We start from the raw sequence: 27,440 nt of genomic DNA on the forward strand, positions 1-27,440 counted from the left end.
AAAGGGTAGCAAACATGTCCTTCTTCACATGGCAGCAGGAGGAAGCATGAAACAAAAGAGGGAAAAGCCCCTTAAAAAACCATTAGATTTTGTGAGAACTCACTCACTATCATGAGCACAGCAGAATAGGGGTAAATGCCCCCATAATTCAATTCTCTCTCACTGGGTCCCTTCCAGAACCTGTGGGGATTATGGGAACTATAATACAAGATAAGATTTGGGTGGGGACACAGCTAAATCATATCACCCTTCATTTTTGTTGTTGTTGTTGTTGTTTGGCCATGGAATATTATCCTCCCAGACTCTCAGAATACCATCCACCTAGTAAAACTTTAATCATCTTTCATGACTAGGTAAAAATATCCTTTCTTTTTTGAAGTCTTTCCTAACTCTCCTCAGTAAGTAACTAGGGTTGAGGACATTTCTTATCTGTGTTTACCTACTTTATTGTCTTTAAGTGGACTGTTTCTTGGTTGCTTTTAGCATAATGGCTAATGCACAGTGAGAATTTTAAAATTCTCTGTTGAATGAATTAATTCTTGGAAATTGGAGAGTCATTCACTGAGACATTTAATCTGTAGTAACCCTGGAGATTATTTCTGCCTCCATTCTCCAGTATCTGTGTCAAAGATTAGGGCAAGTCACCTAATCTATTGTAGCTTCCCTTAGCCTAGGTTTCTTCATTTGTCAAAAGAGGTAACAGTGTCTGTCCTGCAGATCTCACTGAGACATATGAAGGTAAATAAAAAATGTTAGTAAAAGCACCTTACATATTTAGAATGCCACTAAAATATTATGTTTCAAAATTATTATTAGTTGGAAACAAATTCACTATTTATAAAATGCTTTAATAGACAAAAGTGTGCTGACCTGACCAGAAGCACTATTCAAAGAGAAATATCTTTATATTATTTTATTTCCCATTTTACTAAAGTTACAGATTTTTCTAAAATTTCCTTAAGGAAGAAACCTTTGGACATTTGACAAAAATCCAGATTCTTAGAAATGTGCCCTGCTGTGCAGTTACCTTAAGAAAGCAGGGTATTTTGTGCTTTCATAACACTTGCAGTGGGTTGCCAACATTTATTTTTAAAAATAAGTTTCGCCAGTTGTATTAGCCCGTTTTCATGATGCTGATAAAGACATACCCGAGACTAGGAAATTTACCAAAAAAAAAAAAAAGAGAGAGAGAGAGAGATTTAACAGACTTACAGTTCCGCGTGGCTGGGGAGGCCTCAAAATCATGGTGGAAGGTGAAAGACATGTCTCACATGGTCGCAGACAAGAAAAGAGAGCTTTTGCAGGGAGACTCCCATGTATGAAAATCATCAGATTTTGTGAGGCTTGTTCACTGTAATGAGAATAGCACGGGAAAGACCTGCCCCCATGATTCAATTATCTCCCACCAGGTCCTTTCCACACCATGTGGGAATTACGGGAGCTACAAGATGAGATTTGAGTGGGGACGCAGAGCCAAACCACATCACCAGTTCTGTAAGATCCATAGAAATAAATTTATTTTAAATGTATCATGTAGTTTGAAACAGAATACTTGAAAATATCTCTTCCTTGAGTGACGGTCTTCCTGGCGACAGAGAACAGAAAAGCCAGTTTTCTTGCTCTAAAATGGTGCTGCCTCATTTGAAAGTAAGTAGCTCCTTTTATTATGTGGAAAAAAGAGTGAGGACAGTATTTTCAGAGAAATTAAAGACCTGAATGAGCAGGTTGTAGGGAAGACTATGGAAGGAGCTGGTAGGGGGATGTGACAGAATAGATGGGGTAGCCTGACACAAGCCTTTTGAGGTGGATGGCCTAAAAGATTCTCTTGGTGCCAAGGCAGGCAAAATCCATAAAGAAAAAGCTGCGAGTTCAGAATGCATAAGAGCAACATAAACGGGCAAAATTTAATTCTGTAAGAGTGGGTCTAAGTGAGAGAGACAGAATGCGTGTGTTATAGTGAGTATGGGGGAAGCTTTTGTAATAGAGCAAAGCAGTTCTAGAGATCGTTACGTGCAGACTTGATGTATATTGTGGTATAACTTTGCTGGAGAAAAGGAAAGATTTTTCTATAAGAAGCTGTAATCAGGGCTTTAAGGATCTAGCTTTGAAACAAAGGAGGATTGCATAAATTCAAAAAGCATAAATAAATCCTCAGCAACACACACCCCCAAAAAAGACAGTAAAGGAAAGAGTACATAAATGATGGATACTATGGTCCTCTGACATGGTCTTTTTTTTCCTTTTATCTTTTTACTTTTTTGCTATGTACTTTACTAACATATTTATGAAGGGAAGATTGGTATAAATTATTTTGAGTATCTTTTACATCCTTGGCAATTCATGCAGGCCTAGGATGTTTGTTATATTAAAGTCTGATTTAAACATTATTGTGTTTGTGAAATTTTAAAATTATTTTTGTTAAGCATTTACTAACTCAGTAGATCCATAATGTATGATTAATGTTATTAAAGGATTTTAAATACCTTTTCAGTTATGTTTATGTGTATCCAAATCTTGTTGGTTCTGATTAATACCAAGGCAGGAAGTGGCAGTGCCTGAGTTTACTTTTCTGCATCCCTACATAGCTGATAGAGAGAAGTGGTAAATTAAAGAATTGCCAACCCCCAAATATATTGTTGCTTTTATGTACTAACTGATATCATTTCTCCAATTACATATTTGAGAACAAAAAATACATTTAAAGGGCTGATCCCTGGCAGAGTTCAGAGTTCTTCTTACCCCTTCTCACTTTAATCCAGAACTGTTTAATCCCTAAATCTTCTGTGGTAATGCCTAGACTCTTTTTACATATGTATTTATTTTATTTCACCTAGAAAGCATCTCCTCTCATAGATGAAGATCAAGAGGAGGAAAGCAAAGATGATACGAAAGACAGCAGTGAGAAATCACCTGCTCTCAGTGTACACATGAAAGCCAAGGCCCTTAGCTCAAATTGATCTCTCAGACTGGCACCAGGAAAGAAACTAAAGGCAGAGTTGCATAAGAGGATGCATAGCTCTAACTTTCACAAGCCTTGCCTGCTGTACATCACTGTTTTATAGGACTGGTGACATTTAACCAGGTCCTCCCAGAAGCTTATTTTGCATTTCTCTGAGCCTCAATTTCCTCAGCACCAAATGGTCCTAAAATGTTCTTGAAGTGAAGGACTATCTGCAGATGAGTGCCATCCTCAACAATGTTTAATAATTTTCAAAAGAATCCCATAGAGAAATGGGGAAAATATAAAATGTTTCAAGGCTGATTCAACTCTTTTTTAAGACAAATAAGAGGAGAGCTTCACAGCTGGTTTATTTTTTCTTATACATTTTATACACACTGAGAAGTAAAAATCATTTCATATTTCTGATTTGACTATAGGATCTTATACTGATTTTACCTGTGGTAAGTGATGTTCAAATACATATGTGCATGCTTATGAAGCATCTTATAAAATAGAAAGGATTTTGAAATTTTTTCTTAGAGAGGAAATATCATACTTAGTTTTAAGTTTCCTTGAATTGTACTCGGTATTTATATTTGATATTGCTTGAAATGTCCTATTTTATTTAAAAAAACTTCTCTGGTAAAAGAAGACAGCCTTAGCAAATCATTACCAAAGTCAATTGAAGGCTAATTAGAAATTTATTAATTACTTCCTTCATTATTTGAATGTCTGTTATTGATCAAATTATTTTCTACATTAATTGATTCATGCAAATAGACTTAGATTCCTATGTCCTTGAAAAGTAAATGGAACTAAATCTCTAGCACAGTGCTCTCTAAAGTCATAAACAGCATGATGCGTTGGCATGTGAGTGAAGTCATTAGAAATTACACTTGTGTAAATCATTTCTGTAATTCTCTTAAAAATGTGTATGTTTAACAATATGCATAATATATAAACACAATAATAATACAATATACAATTATATAGACTAGACCTACAGAAGAAATTTATTCTATATTTATGTAGAATATACATATACACACCTATAGGTAAGCATATGGTTTAGGCATTTATGTTATATAAACCATACACCATAGAGCTATACCATCCAACAGGGCAGCCATTACCCATAGATGTGTGGAACACTTGAAATGTAGCTAATATGACACATTGAAATAATAATATTTTGGATTTATTCAGTTAAATTAAATACACTATTAAAATTAATTTCACTTGTTTGTTTTACTTTTAAAATGTGTGCCAGATAACTTAAAATTACACACGTGGCTCACATATTTCTATTGGAAAGAGCTTATCTAAAGAATATGTTGCCTCAATAATAAAGATACTCTGCATATTACAATATATAATATACTCACTGAAAAATGGCTTTCAAAAACTTTTATGAATAGGTCTAGACAGTCAAATCACTGTTCTATAGTACTGTAAAACTTAGCCCATTTAAAACAGTAAATGAAGCATACAATTAGACTCTATTAATTAATTTACATTTTCGTGGTTATTGTAGTGGACCTTTTGTATTCTCAACAAACTCCTATTTATTGAATTTACCCTGTCTAACTCTCAGTTCTACAAATGTGGTGTTATGGAAGCTTCCCTGTTAATTTCTCTCTAGCCACAAAGGATGGCGTCTTATTCAAATCAAGTTGGTCAGAATCTTACTGAATTCTGACTTGAGTCAGAGAATCATATTCCATCTAGAGGTACAACATTGTTAGATGAGAAGCTCAAGAGTACATAGTTCATGTATTCTGTTCTGTGGAGAAAGCCAGGCATCTGTAAAAGACAATAATGAAGAATAAACGAAGCAGATGAGAGATACATAGAAAAGTTTTTTCTATACGATTCTATGGACTACCTACATTTCCCACTCATTAAGTTTGATAATATCTCAGGGCTCTTATAACACATTTGAGTTTCTGTCATTTGAAATAAAATTATTTTAATTAATGCAGTCACCAGGAGCACAGAACATCATTATTTTATTAATGTTTTATCTCTTAGTGATTAGATCTTGTGGGAACAAAGCTTCAGTCTACTTCCTAATTGTAGAGAAAGCAGAACCCCAAAATTTGATTTTAATCTTTGTAAAATATATTTTTTTGAATTATATAAAATACATGTTTATTAGAGAAAGATTTATAATGTACAGGGAAATATAAAGACATAAATAAAATAAAATAACTCGATTCCCCATTATTACAAAAGGCCTTGTTAACAGTATTTTATCCCTGATTTCTGTACATTTGCAATCTATGGGTTTATTTTTGTTTTTATTTTCAAAATGTGTGAAGTACTGGCTATTCAATATTCTATTCAGTATTTTTTCTGTTTGACATTATACTATAAGCCTATAATGTCAGCACTTTGGGAGGCCGAGGCAGGCGGATCACTTGAGGTCAGGAGTTTGAGACCAGCCTGGATAACATGGTGAAACCATGTCTCTACCAAAAAAAAAAAAAATTAGCTGGGCATGGTGGCGCCAGTGCCTGCAATCCCAGCTACTTGGGAGGCAGAGGCAGGAGAATCACTTGAGCCCGGGAGGTGGAGGTTGCAGTGAGTTGAGATTGTGCTACTGCACTGCAGCCTAGGTGAAAGAGTGAGACGTCGTCTCAAAAAAAAAGCATTATATCTAAATATATTTTTTAATCTGTAGTATAGACACATTATATTGTATTTACCAATCCTATAAGTTCATTAAGTATTTTTAAATGTTCTGCTAGTATAAATACTGCTGCAGGGAATACATATTCCCATCCCATATGCTTTTGACTGTATCTCTGAATATTATCACAGGATAGATAGTAAAATACATAATGGATCAGAAGGAGGTGACCATTCAAGCCTACTGATCTGTGTTGCAAATTTCCTCATACAAAAGGTTGTAGAAAATTTATGTTCTCATCAGCATCATTTGATGTCCATCTTAGTAAAATTTCACCTATATAGAATATAATTTAAAAGTTATATAAATATTACTTCCTATTTTATTATCATTAAATATACAATTCAATACATTTATACAGGTAGCAATACATTTAAATTAAATATTTTTGAAACAACATATATTTACAAAATCAAATAACTTAGTGAGATTTCAGAAAATGTGCAAAACATAAGCTCAGAAAATCTAATAGTGATAAGCTGAAAATATAACAATGATATGGAAATGAAGTTAATTCAAACTGTAAAGATGAGTTCACAAAGAATTATAGAATGATATGCAAATCCAAATAAGAAATGTAAGTATACCCAGGCAACTGAGAACTATAGTATCAGAAAGAAAAGATGTATTTAAAAAGAGGAAAAATAATCAAAGAAGAAGAAAATGAGCATCCATAAAAGTTTTGAAATATTGGCTGTAGATGAAGAGGTACATGTTGGAAGAAGGTGGAATAATTGAAATTGAGAATAAGCCAAATACTGTTGAATTCTTAGGTTAAAAAAATGCAGGTTTCTCTGTACTTCATACTGTCCCAAATTTCTTTGATAATTGCCTTCAACTTGTCTTTACCTTTGGAAACACATTCAAAAAGAATCTTTCAAGGTCAGAGAGGTGATGGATAATAGGTGAAGTAATAGGCAGTCACAAAGAGTAAACAGAGAGTTTTTGCTTCATAGACAACTGCTCTCTTGAGAAGCAGATTTCATTATTTGAAAACAACTCATCTATTTTTCCCCTTTGATGTGCTGTTACAGAAAGTTGTACAAATTATTTAAGATACTGCTTCTCTTCCAATACTCCCAAACTTTGCTGAGGCAGAGAAAATGCCCCAAGGTTAATAAGTTAATCCTTTATCATATGGAACTTCATATATATTCTGTGATCAAGTTCCAAAATGTGCCTTAAAACACTTCATTAGTAATAGCTGATGACTTAAGATTTTAAGGTAGGTCAATTATATTTGATGTGATGGCTGAATTTCATTAAAAGGTAGAAAACATTAATCTCACATAATTTTTTTTTTCTGCTTTTAAGGAAGGCTTATGGGAATTTGAAAAACATGAAAATATAGCAATTTAATTTAAAAGGAAATGTCCCTAACTATATTTTTTGTTAAGTATGTGTGCTTAGAATATAAGCTCTCAAAAGTAAATGGGCAGTAGATGCCACAGCCCAGATTCCTCAAAAGCAGTGCCGAGAGGAAGTTTTGCATGCAGGTAGTTTTTTTGGGAAAAGGATTTCGCAGAGCAGGAATGACAGATAGAGGTATACAGTGTGACTAAACTAAACAGCTAAAGAAGACTAAAACGCGTGTTTTGGAATTCTTTGACTAGTGTGTTTAGAACTCTGATCATACTCATTGATCAAGCATGACACCATGGGCAACACCTCATTCATATTTCTAGGCTACACATGCATGAGTGCTCAATGAGTTCCCATGAACATCCTGCACTGTAGCATTAGAGAAACCCTTGTGTAAGAAGTGGGAGGTGTATTTCATGGGTCTGCAGTGAAGTGCTTGTAAGTTGCATTTGTGTGCAGCTGGTTCAGCATCCACAGCCCTGGTTACATTGCTGGAGCAAAAGGTGAGACTGCCAGGATTTGAAATTGGGCACTAGAGATGAATATAAACACAGTGCAACTCTTGAACCACTCAGAGGTTTTCCTACTCTCTGTTAAATCCATAGGATTATTTGAACAAGGTATGGTTCCCCAAGGCTCAGCGTGTCCTGAGGCCATCATTGTTATTCGTTATCTACCTTCTCAAGCACTCATTCTAGGTTTGCTTTACCCTCAGCCCTAAGCCAGAATTTCAACTAATCTAGGTTGCTTGCCTAGTGAAATGATGCACATCTTTAGCCCTGAAAGATCTGAATTTTTAATTGAATTGTTTTAACGTACCAGGGTTGTAATTGCTTGTTCATAGCTCTTAGAAAGCACAGAGGACCACAAAATGCCCTCATGAATCTTTTTTTCTCCCCAGACATACTTCTCACTGCCCCATTGTGTAGTGGCAGTCCTAGCTGTTTATGGTGGTCATGGTCAATAGTGTCCTAGTATACGAACTTTTCTTTTCTTTTTTCTTTCTTCTTCTTATTCATTTTTTTTTTTTTTTTTGCCTTTTGTTCCTATGACATGAAGATCCCAAAATAATAGCTGCAGTTTCAAGTTCAGTGGAACCCTTACCATATTTTTTCGTAAAAGAAGCCCTACTTTCTCTTCCCAAATCAGGACCTCTAATCTGAGAGAATCTAGTGTCATAGGAATAGGTACCACAAATTCCACATATGCATTCATGGATATATCAACATAAGGGCCGATTATATTTCAAACCCTTGTTTCATAGACCTGTGTATGCTAGTTATTGGGACACAGCATGTGCTTTTGGTTTTGGTTTAGCATACTAACCCATTCTAGAAGAAAGAACACCAACCCCACAGGATATTCTTATGACAGTGACTTACCTGAGACTTTAACATAATATAGCCTGTTTCTATCAGGTTGGATGCTCTGGGAGGCAAGGATGATAAGAACACTGGAGGAGACATTGTCGTATTCCTGCAACAGTTTTGTCATAAATGAGGCCTTACTCTCACACACTATCATGCAACATACAATTGTGGAAAAGTCATTGTGAGAAGAAAAAGCATTTACATTTTAGAGTAGATATTGAGTCTGTAAAAATTTATTACTTACCCTCCAACATATTAAAGATCAGATATAGTCAAAGTCACAAAACATGGATAGTTATTCCCCTGCCTTCTTGAAGGCTCATCACCATTTCTGCTGCTGGTAGACTGGTTATTCAGCAGCACCGGTAGTCTGACTGACCTTGGTGAGAGGAAACCCACACTCTTGGATCCATGCAGAGCCTCCTTACCTTTATCCCTGGCTCATTTCTCCAGGATTGGGTTGGCTGAGGAGAAAGGCTTCTGACATTCCTGGGAAAAATAATCCTACCCTCATCACTATTTAGTGCTTATTCTGCAGTGAATACTTTCTTGTGAGTCTTAATGCGAGACATGAAAATCTGCATGTAAAGGAAATGACCAAATGTACTGCTGACAGCTCTGCTATTAGCAGGTTTCCCTTCACTGTTGTCATTTAGAGCCACTCCTGAATGGAAGCATAATACAGCAATAGACAATCTATGGCCAGTACCACTGCCAACCCAACTGAAAAGTAGATCCAAGTATTTTCCTTCCTGTTTAGTGAGTTTTAGGGCACTTCTGCTCAGGCACTGTCCTGAATGTGTCATTCTGTCACACAGTTAGTTGCTATCTGCCATGTGACGTGATGGGAAGCTCCAATACACAGTTTCTTGGTATCCCACGGTAAGGCCTTCAGTTTCTGTTAGGCCCATTAGCACAATGGAAGCTATTTTTCAAGGCCTGGTAGTTCTATGACACAGAAAGCATGGTTTGGCTCCACAGTCCTCAGAGTGTGTGCGGTGACTCCGCTACTTTGACTTGCCAGAGATGCCACAAAGCCCTTTTATCTACCATGATTACTTCTAGCATCATCAGATCTGCTAGGTCATATATAACCTGAGCCAGGACAGCTTGCACCCAGCTGAGACTTTCTGCAACAACTTCTCTTGCTCCGGGCACTATGCAAAACTGTCAGTTTTGTAAGAAACTTCATAAATAGGTCAAAATAGAATTTCCAATTGTTCTCCCAATGTCAAAAGATCACCTGGCGATGTATTTCTTTTTTTTCATGGGGGTTCAAAATGCAGGAATTTGTATCTTAAACAGAATGTCTCAGTGTTCTTCTGACCACTGGATACCCATACACTTCACAACAGAGCATGCCTGACCCTAATCTTCATGGCATTTATCTTCTGCCCCTGGCAACTATGTCTTATCAGATTCCTTACTGCTCTCTAGGTCCAATTAACATTTTTTTTCTTATTTTAACGGGCAAATAATGCTCTTCTGCACAATATCAAGATGATGAAATTTCCTGTGAAACAGTATTGTTTCCTGACAACAGATAATGAAATAGTTAATGCAGCCTTGGGGAAAGATAGGAATGTGTACTGCTGTATCTCCCATGTAAAATAAAATTTCTTTCTAGCTTCCTTACTTATAGGGATGGAAAACGGTGTAAATGGTGTATTCAACAGATCATAGCACAGGCCATGTTGATGTGTTTCAGTGAAGAATTACTTTCATCCCAGCACTTTGGGAGGCCGAGATGGGCGGATTACGAGGTCAGGATATCGAGACCACCCTGGCTAACCCGGTGAAACCCCGTCTCTACTAAAAAATACAAAAAATCTAGCCGGGTGAGGTGGCAGGCGCCTGTAGTCCCAGCTACTCGGGAGGCTGAGGCAGAAGAATGGGGTAAACCCGGGAGGCGGAGCTTGCAGTGAGCTGAGATCCAGCCACTGCACTTCAGCCTGGGCAACAGAGTGAGACTCTGTCTCAAAAAAAAAAAAAAAAAAAAAAAATTACTTTCAGCAAGAAGCTGCTATAAGTAAGGCTACCACTTGATTAAGTTTATAATTGTTATTGTTTGTTATGATCCATCTGGTTTTACAGAGCAGAAACAGGTGAATCAAAAAAGTGTATTTTGGGAACAACCAGTCTTGCATAACTTATTTCTGAGGGTAGTAATAATCTCTAAAAATCCTCCTGACTTGAAATATTGCTTCTTCACCATCTTGACAGAGTTCAGTGGCAGGTTAAAGTGCTTCCACTTACCTTTTCTACCATATGGCTCTTCTGTTGCAAGTCAGAGAACTAAAGTGAGAGCATGCCAGCTACTTGAAATCTATTCAATTACATGCTTAGAGACTAAGAAATTAACTACTGAGCCATTCAGTGGGAAGTGGAGACCACAGTGATATGAACTTGGGGAGAAGTTGTCTTTCTTACCTTGTCTTTATAACCCCCTCATCCTATGGTGGGGTGTCAGATCCTATGGTATCAGCATCCTTGAGAGTTTGGGCACTCTCCATTCCCTAATACAGGCTCCAAGGTCTCTTTAGGGAGGTATTAAAAGAACGTTTATTACATACGCTTTTGGAGGCCCTTCCTCAAGGGAATATAACTTCCTCCATATTATGGGCTGAATTGTGTTCCCTCAAAATTCATACATGGAAGTCTTGATCCACAGTGCCTCAGAATGTGACTGTTTTTGGAGATAGGGCCCTTAAGGAGGTAATTAAGTAAAAATGAGGTCATTAGGGAGATCCCTAACCCAGTGAATTGTGTCCTTGTGATATGGTTTGAATTTGTGTCCCTTCCCAAATCTCACGTTGAATTGTAATCCTCAGTGTTGGAGGAGTGACCTGGTGGGAAGTGATTGAATCACAGGGACTAATTTCCCCCAGCTCTTCTCATGATAGTGAGTTCTTGCGAGACCTTGCTGTTTAAAACTGTGTAACACCTCTCCCTTCACTCTCTTCCTTCTGCTCTAACCATGTAAGACAAGCTGATTCCCCTTTGCCTTCCATCATTATTATACGTTTCCTGAGGCTTCCCCAGCCATGCTTCCTGCACAGCATGCAGAACCATGAGCCAATTAAACCTCTTTTCTTTATAAATTACCCAGTCTCAGACGGTTCTTTATAGCAATGTGAGAATGGACTAATACACCTTATAAAACAGCGAAATTTGGATAGGGGCAGGTACAGAAGGAAGACCATGTGAAGACACAGGAAGAAGATGGCCATTTCCAAGTCAATAAGGAAGGCCTCAGAATCAACCTGCTGATACCTTGATATCCAATATCTATCCCCTCAGAATCATGGGAAAATACATTTTTATTGTAGGATCCACCCAGTCTGTGGTGCTTTATTGTAGCAGTCCTAGCAAACTAATATACTCTTCAGTTAATGTACTCTGTATATATGAACTGACTTAGATGTGAAAATTGGGTGAGAGATTGTAATTTTGCAATATGGTGATTCACCTTAGCCTTATGATTTTCAGATGCTGATTATTCTGTTTCTAGTTTCGTGGAGTAAAATGACATCATAATCACCTCTGAATCTATATTACATCTTGAAGCACCATAGTCTATTAGACAAACGTTCTCACTAGTCTCTGTGGGTTAAGACACTCTACCACTTTAGCTTACTCGGATATTTAAGTGCTGCAGTTGGCCTCTGCTATTCTAGAATTATAGAATTCCTATTGAAACTAAAGAGCCCAGTAGGAAGCATCTCCTACTGCCACCCCCTACCTGCAAAGGGCATATTCACTGGAATTTTCAAAGATTCTGGTGCTTCCTTCACTAGTTTGTTTCTTATGATCTTTGTGAAGATATGTCCTCTGGGTCCTCCTAGGGAGTATAATCAGGAGGGGATTTTCAGTCTCTCATAGTAAATTCATTTAACTATTTTCATTTCCCTAAGTCTGCTGGCACATTCCCAATACTTATTTTATTGGATGATATGGTTTGGATTTGTGTCCCCTCCTAAATGTCATGTTGAATTGGAGGAGCCTATTGGGAGGTGATTGGGTCATTAGGCAGATTTCCCCCTTGCTGTTCTCCTGATAGTGAATGAGTTCTCACAAGATCTGATGGTTTAAAAGTATGTGGTGTTTCTGCCTTCACTCTCTCTCTCCACCATAGTAAGATGTGCTGCCTGCTTTCCCTTTGGCTTCCGCCATGATTGTAAGTTAGCTGAGTCCTCTCAGTCATGCTTCTTGTACAGCCTGTGGAACTGGGAGTAAATTAAACTTCTTTTCTTTATAAATTTACCCAGCCTCAGGTAGTTCTTTATAGCAGCATGAAAATGGACACATACAGAAAACTGGTACCAGAAGAGTGGGGCGCTGGTATAAAGATACTGAAAATGTAAAAGCAACTTTGGAACAGGGTAAGGGGCAGAAGTTGGAATAGTTTGGAGGGCTCAGAAGACAGGAAGATGTGAGAAAGTTTGGAACTTCCTAGAGACTTGTTGAATGGTTTTGACCAAAATGCTGATAGTGATATGAACAGTGAAGTCCAGGCTGAGGTGGTCTCTGATGGAGGTGAGAAACTTGTTTGGAACTGGGGTAAAGGTCACTCTTGCTATACTTCAGCAAAGACTGGCAGCATTTTGTCCTTGCCATAGAGATCTGTGGAACTTTGAACTTGAGAGAGATGATTTAGGGTATCTGGAGAAAGAAATTTCTAATGAGCAAAGCATTCAAGATGCAACCTGGCTGTTGCTAAATATGTTTACTTGTATGTATGAACAAAGAGATTATCTGAAACCGAAACATATTCAAAAGAGAAGCAGAGCATAAAATGTTGGAAAAATTTGCAGCCCCGCCATGTGGTAGAAAAACTCATTTTCTGGGGAGGAATTCAAGCTGGCTGCAGAAATTTGCATAAGAAGAGACAAATGTTAATAACCAATAGCTTTTGGTTATTACATATAAAGCTGTTATATAATATTTATGTAAAATTCTTTGCATGGATATTTTACTTTGCATATTCCCAAAAGCTAATGGTATTGTTACGCTTTGTATTTAGACATTTGACAGACTTGAGTTAGTTTTTATAGATATTGTAAGATCTGAATTCAAGTTAATCATTTTTTGTCATATGGATTTCCAATTATTCCACACTATTATATTTGTAAATATACCTTCACCACCCAATTGCTTTTGTTTCTTTTAAAAATGAATTTGTCCACATACATGTAGGTCACACACATCCAGGTCACATTGATGCAAGAGGTGGGTTCCCATGGCCTTGGGAAGCTCTACCCCTGTGGCTTTGCAGGGTACAGCCCTGTTCCCAACTGCTTTCACAGGATAATGTTGAGGGTCTGTGGCTTTTGCAGGTGCACAATGCAAGCTGTCCGTGGATCTACTATTCTGGAGTCTAGAGGATGGTGGCCCACTTCTCACAGCTTCACTAGGCAGTGCCCCAGTGGGGACTCTATTTGGGGGTTCCAACACCCCATATTTTCCTTCTGCACTGCCCTAGTGGAGGTTCTCCATGAGGACTCTGCCTCTGCAGTAGACTTCTGCTTGGACATCCAGATGTTTCCATACATCCTTTGAAATCTAGGTGGAGATTCCCAAACTTCAAGTCTTGTCTTCTGAGTACCCACAGGCCCAAGACCATGTGCAAGCTGCCAAGGCTTGGGACTTGCACACTCTGAAGGCACAGCCCAAACTGCACCTTGGGCCCTTTTAGCCATGGCTTAGATGCAAGTCACCAAGTTCTGAGACTGCACAAAGCAGCAAGGCCTTGGGTCTGCCCCACAAAACAGTATTTTCCTCCTAAGCCTATGGGCCTGTGATGGGAGGGGCTGCTGTGAAGACTTCTGACATACCCTAGAAACATTTTCTTCATTGTCTTGGTGATTAATATTTGGCTTCTTTTTACTTATATAAATTTCTGCAGCTGGCTTGACTTTTTCCTCAGGAAATGGGTTTTTCTTTTCTATCACATCATCTGGCTGCAAATTTTCCAAAATTTAATCTTCTGCTTCTTTTTTAAACATAAATTCCAATTCCAAATTATATCTTTGTGAATACATAAAACTGAATGCTTTAACAGCACCTAAGCCACCTTTTGAACACTTCGCTGTTTAGAAATTTCTTCTGCCAGATACCCTAAATCATCTCTCTCAAGTTCAAAGTTCCACAGAACTCTAGGGCAGGGGCAAAATGCCACCACTCTCTTTGCTAAAACATAACAAGAATCACCTTGACTCCACTTTCCAAAAAGTTCTTCCCCTCTATCTGAAACCACCTCAGCCTGGATTTCATAGTCTGTATCACTATCAGCATTTTGGCCAAAAATATTCAGCAAGTCTCTAGTAAGTTCCAAACTTCCCCCCTTCTTCCTGTCTTCTTCTGAGCCCTCCAAACTGTTCCAACTTCTGCCTGTTACCCAGTTCCAAAGTCACTTCCACATTTTTGGGTATCTTTAGAGCAGAACCCCTCTCTACTGGTACCAATGTACTGTATTGGTCCATTTTCATGCTGCTAATACAGACATACCTGAGACTGAGTAATTTAAAAAGGAAAGAGGTTTAACTGACTCACATTTCAGCATGGCTGGGGAGGCCTCAGGAAACTTACAATCATGGTAGAAGGAGAAGCAAACATGTCCTTCTTCAAATGGCAGCAGCAAGGAGAAGAATGAGAGGCAAGTGAAGGGTGAAGTCCCTGATAAAACCATCAGATTTCACAAGAACTTACTTACTATCATAAGAATAGCGTGGGGAAACAGCCCCATGACTCAATTACCTTTTACTGGGTTCTTTCCACCATACATTGGGATTATGGGAACTACAATTCAAGATAAAGTTTGAGTGGAAACCAGCCAAATAATATCATATGGATTTCTCACAGAATTTGCAATTATGTTTGGATGAGGAAGTTGTTGATATTCTATTCTTGTAATTTTTTTGTCTAATTTTACTATCAGGGTAATTCTGTCTTCATATAATAAAGTTGGTGTGTATACCATCTTCTTAAAGTTTCTGTTTTAATTTCTTCCTTGAAAGTTTGCTAGAATTAATCAGTAAAGCAAAATAGAACTGAAGATTTATTTGTTTAAAGCTTTTAAGTATTAATTCAATTTCTTTAGTAGGTACAGTAAGTCCTCACTTAATGTCATTAGGAGGTTCTTGGAAATGCAATTTAAGCAAAAGACATAACAAAACATTTTTTTTCTTCACGAATGTTATAACAAAATAACATTGAATAAAAGACGTTATTTGAGGACCTGCTGTACATCATTTTGCTTGAAGCCACAGTTTTCAAGAACCTGTCAATGACATTAAGTGAATATTTACTCTGTAGGACTATTTATATAATCTATTTTTTCTTAAGTGAGCTTTGGTATTTTGTGCCTTTTAAGGAATTCATCCACTTGCTCTAAGTTTTAAAAATAATTGGCCTAAAGGCTTCATATTATTCTCTGTTCATTTGTATAGTATTTGTAGAATTTGTAGTGATGCCACTTCTCTCATTCTTGTTACTGTTAGTTTTGTCATTTATTTTAATCAGTCTGGCTAGAAACTTAACAATTTTATCCAATTTTTTAAATAATCAACTTTTGGTAAATTTATTTTCTCTGTTTCACTGACTTATTCTCTTATCTTTATTATTTCCTTTCTTCTAGTTTAGGTTTAGTTTTTCAATTCTTAAGATGGAAGCTGAATTCCATGATTTGCCACCTTTATTCATTTATAATTTAATTGTTTAGTGCTATTAGTTTATTCTCACCAAGTGTCCAATAAAACAAAAAATTTCAACTACCTTATTGCAAATAAGTATAATGTAAAGGCATTCAATATTGCAAAACAGATTTATTAGTGAGTGATTATCTTTATTGTAGAAAATAATGATTCAATACAGGCTACTAAAATTTCTACAGATTGACAATTTGTGTTAAATAAAATTGGTTCTAAATCAATACATTGTTTCATTTTCTTTTGTTTCATTTATGCTCTTTCTGTTGTTTCATTCATGCTCTTTAAAATTCAAAATAAATGGAGTGGCCATTATTAAAAGGTAAAAATATAACAGGTGCTAGCATGTTGTGGAGGAAAAGCAACTCTTATGCACTGTTGGTAAGAGTATAAATTAGTTCAATCATTGTAGAAAACAGCGTGGTGATTTTTCAAAGACCTAAAAACAGAACTATCATTCAACCCAGCAATCCCATTATGGGTTATGTATCCAAAGGGATATAAGTTATTCTATCATAAAGATACATGCATGTGTATGTTTGCTGCAGCACTATTCATAATAGCAAAGACATGAAATCAATCTAAATGCCTATCCATGGTAGACTGGAAAAAGAAAATGTGGTACGTATACACCAGAGGATACTATGTAGCCATAAAAAAGAACTAGGTCATGTCCTTTTCAGGAACATGAATGGAACTGGAGGCTATTATCCTTAGCAAACTAATGCAGGAACAGAAAACCAAATACCATATATTCTCACTCATGAGTGGGAGCTAAATGATGACAACACATAGACACATAGAGTGGACTAGAACACAATAGGGCCTACCAGTGGAGGGTGGAGGGTTGAAGGTGAGAGGAAAAGAGGATCAGGAAAAATAACTAATGGGTACTCGGCTTAGTACTTTGGTCATGAAATAACCTGTATAACCAACCCCCATGACACAAGTTTACCTATGTAACAAACATGCAAATGTACCTTAAACTTAAAAGTTAGAAAACAAACAAAAAAATAAGAAAATGCCAACAACAACTAAACAAACTAGATAAACATGACTCTTATTATGACAACTATGTGATTTTGTAATTGACACTTGAAGTTCTCTGCCGTTTTTCTGCATTCTTTCTTTACAAATATTCCCTCATTTCTCTTTCAGAGTCTAAATTGTGTAAGAAAGATGTTTTTAAAACTGTCTCAATATGTGAAATACAGTATATGACCTAAGTCATAGCAGGACATTTTATTCACCAGGACTAGTACAGATGCCTAAGTATATACCACTCATACTGAATCTCAGATTCTTTCTAGAGTTACTAAGAAAAAGATTTTTTTTCCTTTCTTGGTTAATGTGTGAAGATATATAACTTGAAACATCTTAAATCATGTTTCCATGAAAAAAGACAGCCTAACAATGACTCTAGGAGAAAGAGAATGGAGGAGTCAAGACATTTGCAGCAAAATATAACTGGATCTCTGACCAAATTGTATCTAAAACCTGTTTTCTGAACTTTTGGCATATTATGAGTTTATAAAGATACTATATTGTTTAAACTAGTAAAGTCTCAGTTTTCTGTTATTTGCAACTAAAGCATGAGGAAGGAGTTACAAGATTTGCATAAGCATGTTTTATTTTATGGAAATATATGTATGACAAGAAGACTTTGTATACATTTTGTGCAGTGAATAAAGTGGATGTCAGTAAATATTTGGCATATTGTGGGCCACCTAGCTCTCAGTTAGAGGTTAGAGGTTGTCATGCATTGTATGTGTTTGAATGGCCACTACATAAACGGAAGGCTAGATCCTTTCTTTTCCTGTTCCATGGCTATAGTGGGTTGAATAATGGCCGCCCAACAATATCAAGCTCTAATCTCAGTAAATTATAAATGTTACTTTACTTGAATGTTACTTTACAGATATAATTAAATTAAGGGTCTTGATATGAGAAGATGGCTTTGGGTTATTGAGATGGGCCCTAAATGCCATCGCAAGTGTCTTTACGAGAGACACAAAGGCCATTTTATGAGACACATAGAAGAGTAGAAAGCAATGTGAAGATGGAGGCGAAGATGGGTGTGATGCTGCCTCAAGCTAAGGGATGCCTGCAGCCACCTGAAACTGGAAGAAACCAAGAAAAGAATCTCCTCTAGAGCTTCTGGAAGGAGTGCAACCCTACTAACACCTTGATTTTGAATGCCTGACCTTTAAGACTGTAAGACAATACACTTCTGTTCTTTTAAACCACCACATTTGTAGTAATTTGCTACAGCAGTCTCAGGTAACTAAATCAATGGCTTTTTGTCCTCCCAAACATGGCATGGGATGATGAATTAGATACTTCGACCCAGAACTTTGACGCTTTCATGAGTGATACAAAGACAAAAAGTAGAATGAATTCATGGAGGGGGAATAGAATGTCCACTGCTATAGCCGTTTCAGTAGGTGGTGGTCATACGTGCTACAGAAGCTGGAGTGTCATATAGTGCTGACATCCTGGCCATTGCGCTCTTCCAGTTGTGCTTCATGTATTTTGCATGTGAGGAGTCACCTTAGCATCTATTTTCCAAGCCTGTTTTTCCAGATTTTCTATTTTGGGGGGCCCCATTTTTTTCAAACAAATTCCCTGAAACTGTAGTTTATTTTATTCATTGCAATTATAGGTTTGTAACTGATTCAGCAAAAATAATAACAATAATAATAATGCTCTGCTGCTTTAAATAGAGGAAAAAATAGTTTTCCTAGTACTCAAGTCTGTTTTTGTCTTTTGAATAATAACTAAACTTACACAATTTTTAAAAGTTAGTAGTTCCTGGGCATTTGTTGTCTCTTACTTTTCTCAGAAGTCCAAATTTAATAGAAACAACTTTTTAATTTTGCTCCAATATAACACTCTAACCTTCCAATAAGCTAAATCAACACCCAGGTTCCCACTGGAGTAATGCTTTGAGTTCAATTGTCAGATGAATCTCATAATCATATTTTACTCTTTAATATTCTTTTCTCCTCCAGCGATTTTTCTTCCTCGTTGGCCCACTTCCCTCTGCACTCGAAAGACCAGTCCTCTGTTGTTGAGCATTACCAATAAAACAGATTTTGGGCCACATTCACAGATGCCATCATTTCCCTTCATGTTCTCAATAGCCAATATGTTTATTGAAGTTTAATATGCCTTTGGGAAGCCGTGAACTTCGCAGCGATTAACTGAAAAAGTTTTAGATTTACACATGACATTTTTTCAAACAATTTTATATATTCATGAGATGTTTGGAGACTCAATTCATAGTAGGTAGATATTTGTATTACTGGAACCCAGACAACCTTAGACTTAACGTTCTTAATTTTCTGTTTAGTGTGTTTAGTTTCTCTTATGTTCAGTCTACACAATACCATATAAACAAGTCTTTTCTGCTGGAAAATCAGTGAAAATATTAGGTAATTGATAGCAAAATTGTTACATGATTAATTATTTTCACCAGTTGGTTTATAGTTTTATATAGAAATAACCTCAGAGCCAAGTATTAGTCTATTTCTCTCTTCTGTCAAATGGAATTCACAGATAATTAATTATAATTTCCTATGCCTTTTATACTTCTACTCATGTGCGCTGCACTTGAACAATAAAAGAGAACTAAATAATTATCCAGGAGAGTAAATACATGACAATCTGGGACACTGAGACCAAAATTATATACTTTGCCTTTATTGTTACAATCCTGTATGGCCTTCGTTGCTGATCAAGAGAAAAATATTACATGTCATGTGGCCTCAGTACTTAGAATGATTGAAGTCAATGTAATATTCAAGATTTACTTATTGCACTAAACACTAAACATGATGAAAAATATATGAGAACCACGAGAGGTCACCGCAATTTACTGGAGAGATGAACTGCTCACGCAGAGATGATTAGCATCACAGAGCTTTTTAAGAGGATACTTGGAACACCTGAGCTCACTGCAATTGCAGTAATTAGGCGGCTATGAACTTATTACAGTACTATAGGACATACCAGCATTAGTTTTATGCAGTTATAACTTAATACTGCATCTTTACATTTGTTTACATTTCTCTAAACTGAATGGTACAATATATAATCTGTAAGTGTGTCTGTAAGTTTTCCTAAATTTTAACGTTTACTTATTTTTATTTATACAGAGACAGGGTTTCACTAAGTTGCCCAGGCTGGTCTTTAATGCCTAAACTCAAGAGATCCCTCTGCTTCAATCTCCCAAAGTCCTGGGATTACAAGTGTGGGTGACCATGCCCAACACATTTTAACTTTTAATTATAGATATATGTATACTTTTTGATAGTAAATAATAACATGGAAAAAATTAACATTATTGTTATCTCCTTGTAAAGCAGGACACCTGTCACTATGGGATGTTGAGCTGGCACCTCATCAGCTAGTAGCATTTCAAAGCACAATATGTTTGTAATGCCATTGCTCTCTAAGGACAAACTTTAATATTTTTAGTGCAGCTACATTGTTTTAATGTTAATAAACCCTTTCTTGAAGTTGTTAGGGTATATCACACTGATAGCAACCTTGAAAAAAATTAATAGAATTTTGATTATTAATTGCAGTTTCTGTATACATTTGCCTCTTCCAAAGAAAGACATGTAGATGAATATCCCATAATACTATTCTAAAATGAGTATATGATCATAATACAGATGAATGATGGGGCTATATTTTGCACTTTTAAAGCATGTTTACTTTTCCAGAATAATATAATTAAAGGGACTTTAAAATGGTTTTAAAATTAACCACTGTAGTTTTCAGAATAAAAAGTTTGAGTCAGAAAGTGATGATATGCTGAAAATGATGCAATTTATGGCAGAAGTGATACTAGCATGTAAGTCTTCTGTTGTCTCCTTTTATGCCTTTCCTGTGATATGAGACTTTACAAAGGGGACACAGCAGAATCTTTTAAACAGAAAATGTATTTACTTTATATAAATAGCAATATATTTACAAACGTTGCATTTAACAATATTTTTCTGAGCTAATGCTATAGACTCAATGTTTATTTCCCCCGCATTAATATGCTGAAATCCTATTCCCCAATATGATGGCATTAGGAGGTGGGGCCTTTGCTGTGTGATTAGATTATGAGGTTGGAGACTTATTGATGGGATTAGTGCCCTTATAAGAAGAGACACTGAGGACTTATTTCTTCTCTCTGTTTGCCATGTGAAAATACAACCAGAGGACAGTGGTCTATGCGCCCGACAGCATCCCTCATCAGACACCGGATCTGAGGGTGCCCCAATTTTGGACTTTTCTAGCCTCCAGAACCTTTAGAAATAAATATCTCTTATTTAAACTACTCAGTCTATGATATTCTGTTATAGCCTCCCAAACTAAGACACTCACACTTAGTTAAAGTCAAAATAATTTCATGGAAACGGGCCTTGGTTGTCAGACCTGCCCTGGTTGTTACTGGTTACAGGATGTAGGGTAGTAAGTCACTTTGGCCTCAGATTCTTTATCTTATGATAAGATTATGTGACCTTCAAAGTCTCCTCCAGCCCTTAACTCTTATTCTGCAAAACAAATTTATGCCATTTACTATGTCATTCCACATCTATGTGGGAAATTTGCCATTGTAGATGAATTGATGGCTGACATCTTGGTGATGGTTCAGTTCCTTATCTTTTTTCACAGTAGAGCCGGAATCAGCTGTCTCTGCTCAGGTTCACATGTGCTTCCTGCCAAACCCTGATCAAGACCTCTCCCTGTAATACTGCCCGGCAGGTCACAGACAGGTAGGCATAGCTTGTCCTTCCAGGGAGCAAACCTTGATGAAGTGCCAAGATTGTTACTGAGGGACCATAAATACTTATTTGCTTCGGGCATTTTCTGAGGATGAATAAATACATATTCCATAAACATGTATAACTATACATGCAGCTATATTTTAAATATATGAAAGTGCTGTTGTGAATAAGAAAAAGATCTATTTTAAGGCACTAGTGTATTCAGAGTAAATTTTTGCCTACTTTCTGAGATTCCAAGATTATCTAATCTACTACATGTATAATAAAAACTGTCATACGGAGATTTGGCAATTGTTTGACCTTAATGGAAGTCATCATAGGGAAGAAAGTTTGGGGCCTGGACTTTGACATTTCCTCATTACCATTAATTTTTTCTAAGAAATCAGAAGACCTGTGGTCTCAGGGATAATCAGATAAACCAAAACGTATTGAGAGATTTACGGTTGACAGTGGTTTAGTGAATAATATTTTCATGGAAAATATTTTTAATTTTTATTAAACGCTTAAAGTCTCAGCAAGTCACAGTGAGAAATTCCAAGTGCTATGACAAGTTTCTAGAGAATACATTTTAAGGCAAAAGGATTTTCATCGCCTCTCCAATCACACCTGCTCTGATTTTGGGTATTACCCACTCTGCAAACTCATTTTCGTCCTCAAGTTCCTTTGATTATTAGGAATCTTCATGCTTGAAAAGCCAGCTCTGCTACTCCTCCACAGAGTGAGGGAGGGAAACAGCACATTTTTGCAAATTTCAGTGCTTTTGAAAGGAATAATGAAAAGGAGGTGGTGCTGCTTGAGAAGGCGGGCTACAGATGGAACAAAAGGTTAACTCAAATTTCTGCTGAAAATAGAAAGTAAAAATAGTAATGATGATCTATACAAGAGCAGAAAACACAGCAAAGTGAAGTTATTCATTTTGAATCAGCAGCTTCTTTTAAATCATCCTCTGGTTGTTCAAAGGGTTTTATTTTACAAATTGGCATTCAGTAGGCACGTCTGACAACTGGTTCATTGTGTCTCTTCTACCAATTGTCAGCAATAGTCTTCCTTTGGTTCAAATGAAGAACTTCAGTGTTCTGAGGTAGTTTCTTTGAGGACAAATGATCCAACTTTTTCCCCATGTTTGCTTAAAAGGAATTCAAAGTTTAACTGTGCACTCTGGTTATTCTCCACTACATCTATAACTGCTTTCCACTTCTCCCATCGCTAGAAATGGGAGTTTCCTTGCTTTTAGATATCAGTCTTTTGTCTGTCTGGTACCTCACCCCATAAAAAAGGTAACCCATCTTCACAAAGGTTGCATTACCGTTAAAAAGAAACTGCTTTATTAGAGATTTCTGAGAAATGTACAAGTGGTGTGTGTATAGGAGTGTGACTGAAATACAGGAATCCCTCCTGGGCATTTTATATGTGTGGCTTTGAATAGGAGCAGAACAATCTGACAAGACTGGCTTTAGTTATTTCTTGTCAAATTTAACCCTAGCCTGCACTCACTCTTGAATAGTTTCAGATCTTCTTGAATTAGGGAAAGAAAATCCTCCTTGCTAAACTGAAAGAGGCTGATGCTTTCTCAAACAAATACAAGTGGAAAAAGAGGTATGTTAAACCTAGTAATTAATACTTAATAGAGCCTTTTCTGTGTTATAAACATAATCTTTAAAACTATGTTGAAAAATTAATTCTTTAAATCTGCAATGCCATCACCTGATGATGAGAGCCCGAGTAGCCAGTGTACACACTAATAATGACATGAAAGATTTAAGACATTGCTTAAATGTGCTCTTTTCCCATGCATTTTATCACTTTATTATTAATGCAATATCCTATTTGAATATTTTCCTATTCATGGACTCTTACAAGTAAATAATATCATAGGTCTACCTGGCACTTAAATGTAAATACATTGTTTTACATGTGACAGATACTTTCAAATAGAACATGCCATCATCAATAGATTTTGATAATAGAGATATCAAAACATCTGTGATAAATAATCAATTTGTTGTTGAGGAAGGTAATTCCATTTGCATAAGATGATTGTGGCAGAGACTGCTAGTGTTTTCAAAGAACATATTCCTCAATTTTTTATTTTGTACATGATAATGAATAAAGACTATACTTCTCAACTTGCTTTGTAACTATGGCAAAGTTTTGGCCAGTACATTATAAGTAAACATATTCATGTACAGTTTCCAAGAAGTATCTTCAAAGGTCAAGACATGACCTTGTTTTCTCTGTTTTCTTTTTCTGGTTGGCTCTAATGGAGATGTGATGGTAAGAGTTTGAGCAGGCAGTGTACACATTGATGATAGCATTGCAGAATAAGATAGAGGAAACTTACATTTGATAAGTTTACCTTTACATGAGAGAATAAATATTTTGTGAGTTTATGTCATATTATCTTTTTTAACAGCTATAAGATACAATAAAAATAAGAAAATTGGAATTTAATACTATATTACCTAAATCAAATCCAGGTATTCTTTCCGTTGAAAACTGTACAATTTCAGTATATCTGCGATGTGTCAGTATTGTAGGTCTTTGTACTCTGTCTGGGATCTAGCCTGTTTAATTAAGATTTCTTCAACACTGTCAAATAACTATTGTTTTACTACATTTTATATTATAATAGATGATATTATTTTATGAATTCATGTTAAATGCTTGAAGTACTAAGGATTTAAAAGTACTTCTCAAGCATTAATTTTATGTAAGTAAAAGGTTCACACTATAACACTTTATAGAGATGTGAATGAAGATATAAAATCTTTTCAAAAGTCACTGGAACTTGTAAGAAAATAGGGAGTTAGAATAAGAAATAGAGTGGTTAGACCTGATTTCCTCTCCTATCATCAATCTGTCTTATTCACTTCCTTCCAATGGATTCTTTTAGTAAAACTCCTATTTCCTTCAAACAGCTGGTAGGAGTCTTATCTCCTAATGATATACACCACATTAAAAAATGCTACTAATCTAAAAATTCTACTCTGTGAAGATAAGCATATGGTTTAGAAGATGAAAAATGCTGACTATATGATTACATCCCTGTCTACTTGTATAATACGTGATCATTAAGCCATTCATCATTCTTCCTTTGGACTTAATTTTGGGGCTGGGAAAAGGGAAGATGAGGGAAGCAGAGAATCGATTAACTTTCACTTGACAGACAATGGTTTTTGCCCCCTGATGTCCTACATGTTCTTTATTTTAAAGTTGACTATAGAGAACCTTAGTGACTTGCCAGTTAGTCATGGAGTCATAGCTTATCTCTGGGATTTAAAAGATTTTTAACTTTAGAGATCTTTCTACCACTTTAAGCTGTTTCTTTTAACCTTGATACAATCTTTGGAAAAAAAGAAGAACTGATCTAGCATTCCATACATTCCCCTTATTAACAATGTGATATGAGGCAATTTTCTGAAATTCTCTATTAAAATAATCTAGTAATAGTCTCTGTATTAAGAGGCAGTCATGATAAGTGCATAAGATAGTGCATGTGAAGTACTTTGCACAGATCATGACACATGGTAAGTGCTCTATAATTTATTTCTTCACAAACATCTTAAATCAACAATAGCAAATATAAAAATAATAGATAAGTGGAAATACTTGGTAAGGTTAAGAATCAAAACAAAACAAAATACTTCTAATTGTCCAATCAAAGGAGAAAAAATTTTGGGAAGGAAAATGTCTAAATGTAGGTAAATGAGGGATTCTGAGTCTATTTCACAGAAGTGCAAACTTAACTCATAATTTAATTTGGGAAGCACAGCAAGTAATAGTACAAAATTCTGATATGCCATAAATAGGGTAAAGTAAGCAACAGAATTTTAAATAGTAATAAAGTTCACATTTATTTTCAAAATAAATGTCTAATTTTGTCCTCTTGAGTGATTCAAACCTGTGAAGCCCTTTTGAATTCACACATAGCTTCTGTGGTTATTTGTTGAATACGTGAAGCAATGAGTGTCCATAATATGGTTAGAGGTAGTCAATTCCTTCATTTTTCTAAGAAATTCAGGTTTGTTTTTTTAAAAACAAACAAACAAACAAACCCCACAATTAAAACCCAAACAAACAACTAACCCATGACTAGTTTAAGTTGAAGAGCTGAAGATTAAAAACAGAAAGGAATTTTCTGAAATCTTATTGATGGGGTTACTGATTTCAATTTCATTTTTCACTTAACAATCACAGTAATTCTACTAATATTTATTGAGAGCTTCCAGAAGTCAGGCACTTTACAAAGCACTTTTACAATGTTGAGGAGAACTAAATATGAATTTTCTATGTTTGGAGCTTATACTTTAGAGAGGGAGATAGATATTAATTAATAACAATAATGTAAAACAATCTCTAACCACTATGCACAAAGGAGAGATTTATAGTGCTATGAGACATTATGCATAGAGAATTTGACCTAAAAAGGGAGGTCAGGGAAGTGACAGTTATGCTGAGATCTGAAGGGGTTAACCTGATGAAGCACAACCAACTTTTACAAAGACATATGGTAACAGGAAGCAGAGCCAGTATGCCTAAAGTAGACAGAGGGGGAGCATAGTGAGAGATCAGGCTGAAAAATATCTAGGGAAGGACTATGTAGAGGGCTGAAAACTCTGACAAAAAGTTCTGTGTTAATAGCTAAGTGGATTGAAAATCAATGAAATATTTCATGTCTTTAGTACGGGGGGTGGTGTGCAGGGGAGGCGGATTACATAATCAGATAGATCACTCTGAATACACTGTGAAAAACGAACATGCCAGAGTGCTCTTCCAGTAATTCTAGTGGGAGATCATGATGTCTCCTTCTTTCCCCAGATGGTTGTTAACTTCCGTTAAATTAACTTAAAATGGAGATTGCGCCTGAAGATTACCAAGCTGACAAAGCCAGTTAGGTCTCATAAGTGATCTAAACCTTGCTTGATTTGCAAACATAAGTGAAACTTAAGTTGAGCTATTTTTTTGTAAATGCCTATATTAAAGAAAAACAGAACTTAAGCTCATCTAATAAAAAACAATGAACACATTTATGATTAAATAAAGAGGGATTTTCCAACAAGATAGACCAAATAAGGAAACTAATTGTAACCAATTTGTTTTTTTAATGCTTCATTTCTGTGTTCATCCTATAACATCTTTCTTCTTGCGTCCCCTTGTTGAAGCTTCTGAAAACATTGTGGTTTGGAGATACCTGATTAATGAATCTCTGTTTGCCCAAATAAACACTTTAAAATATTATTGTACCTTAGTTTATCTACTTAATACTTCTTGTGGGCAAATATTTCATTTATTACTTCTTGTGTTTTATAGTGCTAAAGTCAAATTATATAGTAAGGTAATATTTGCAGATTAAATGAAAGAAAAGTAGACTTATCAATTATTTAGATAACAGAATAATTAAACTGATTACTTGTTACCATTTTTTTAGCTATATGAACAATCCAAGCAGATTGGATCATTTGTTATCGATATTATGCTCTGTTTTAAACTCTTAATATAATATAAAGGTAGTAAACTATGGGTTATGGAGTTGTCCTTTCATCTCAGTCATTTTGCCTGCAAATCATACTAGGAGACAGTTGC

The sequence above is a fragment of the Rhinopithecus bieti genome, unplaced genomic scaffold (genome assembly GCF_001698545.2).
Source record: "Rhinopithecus bieti isolate Rb0 unplaced genomic scaffold, ASM169854v2 scaffold_16990, whole genome shotgun sequence".
Classification (NCBI taxonomy): Eukaryota; Metazoa; Chordata; class Mammalia; order Primates; family Cercopithecidae; genus Rhinopithecus; species Rhinopithecus bieti.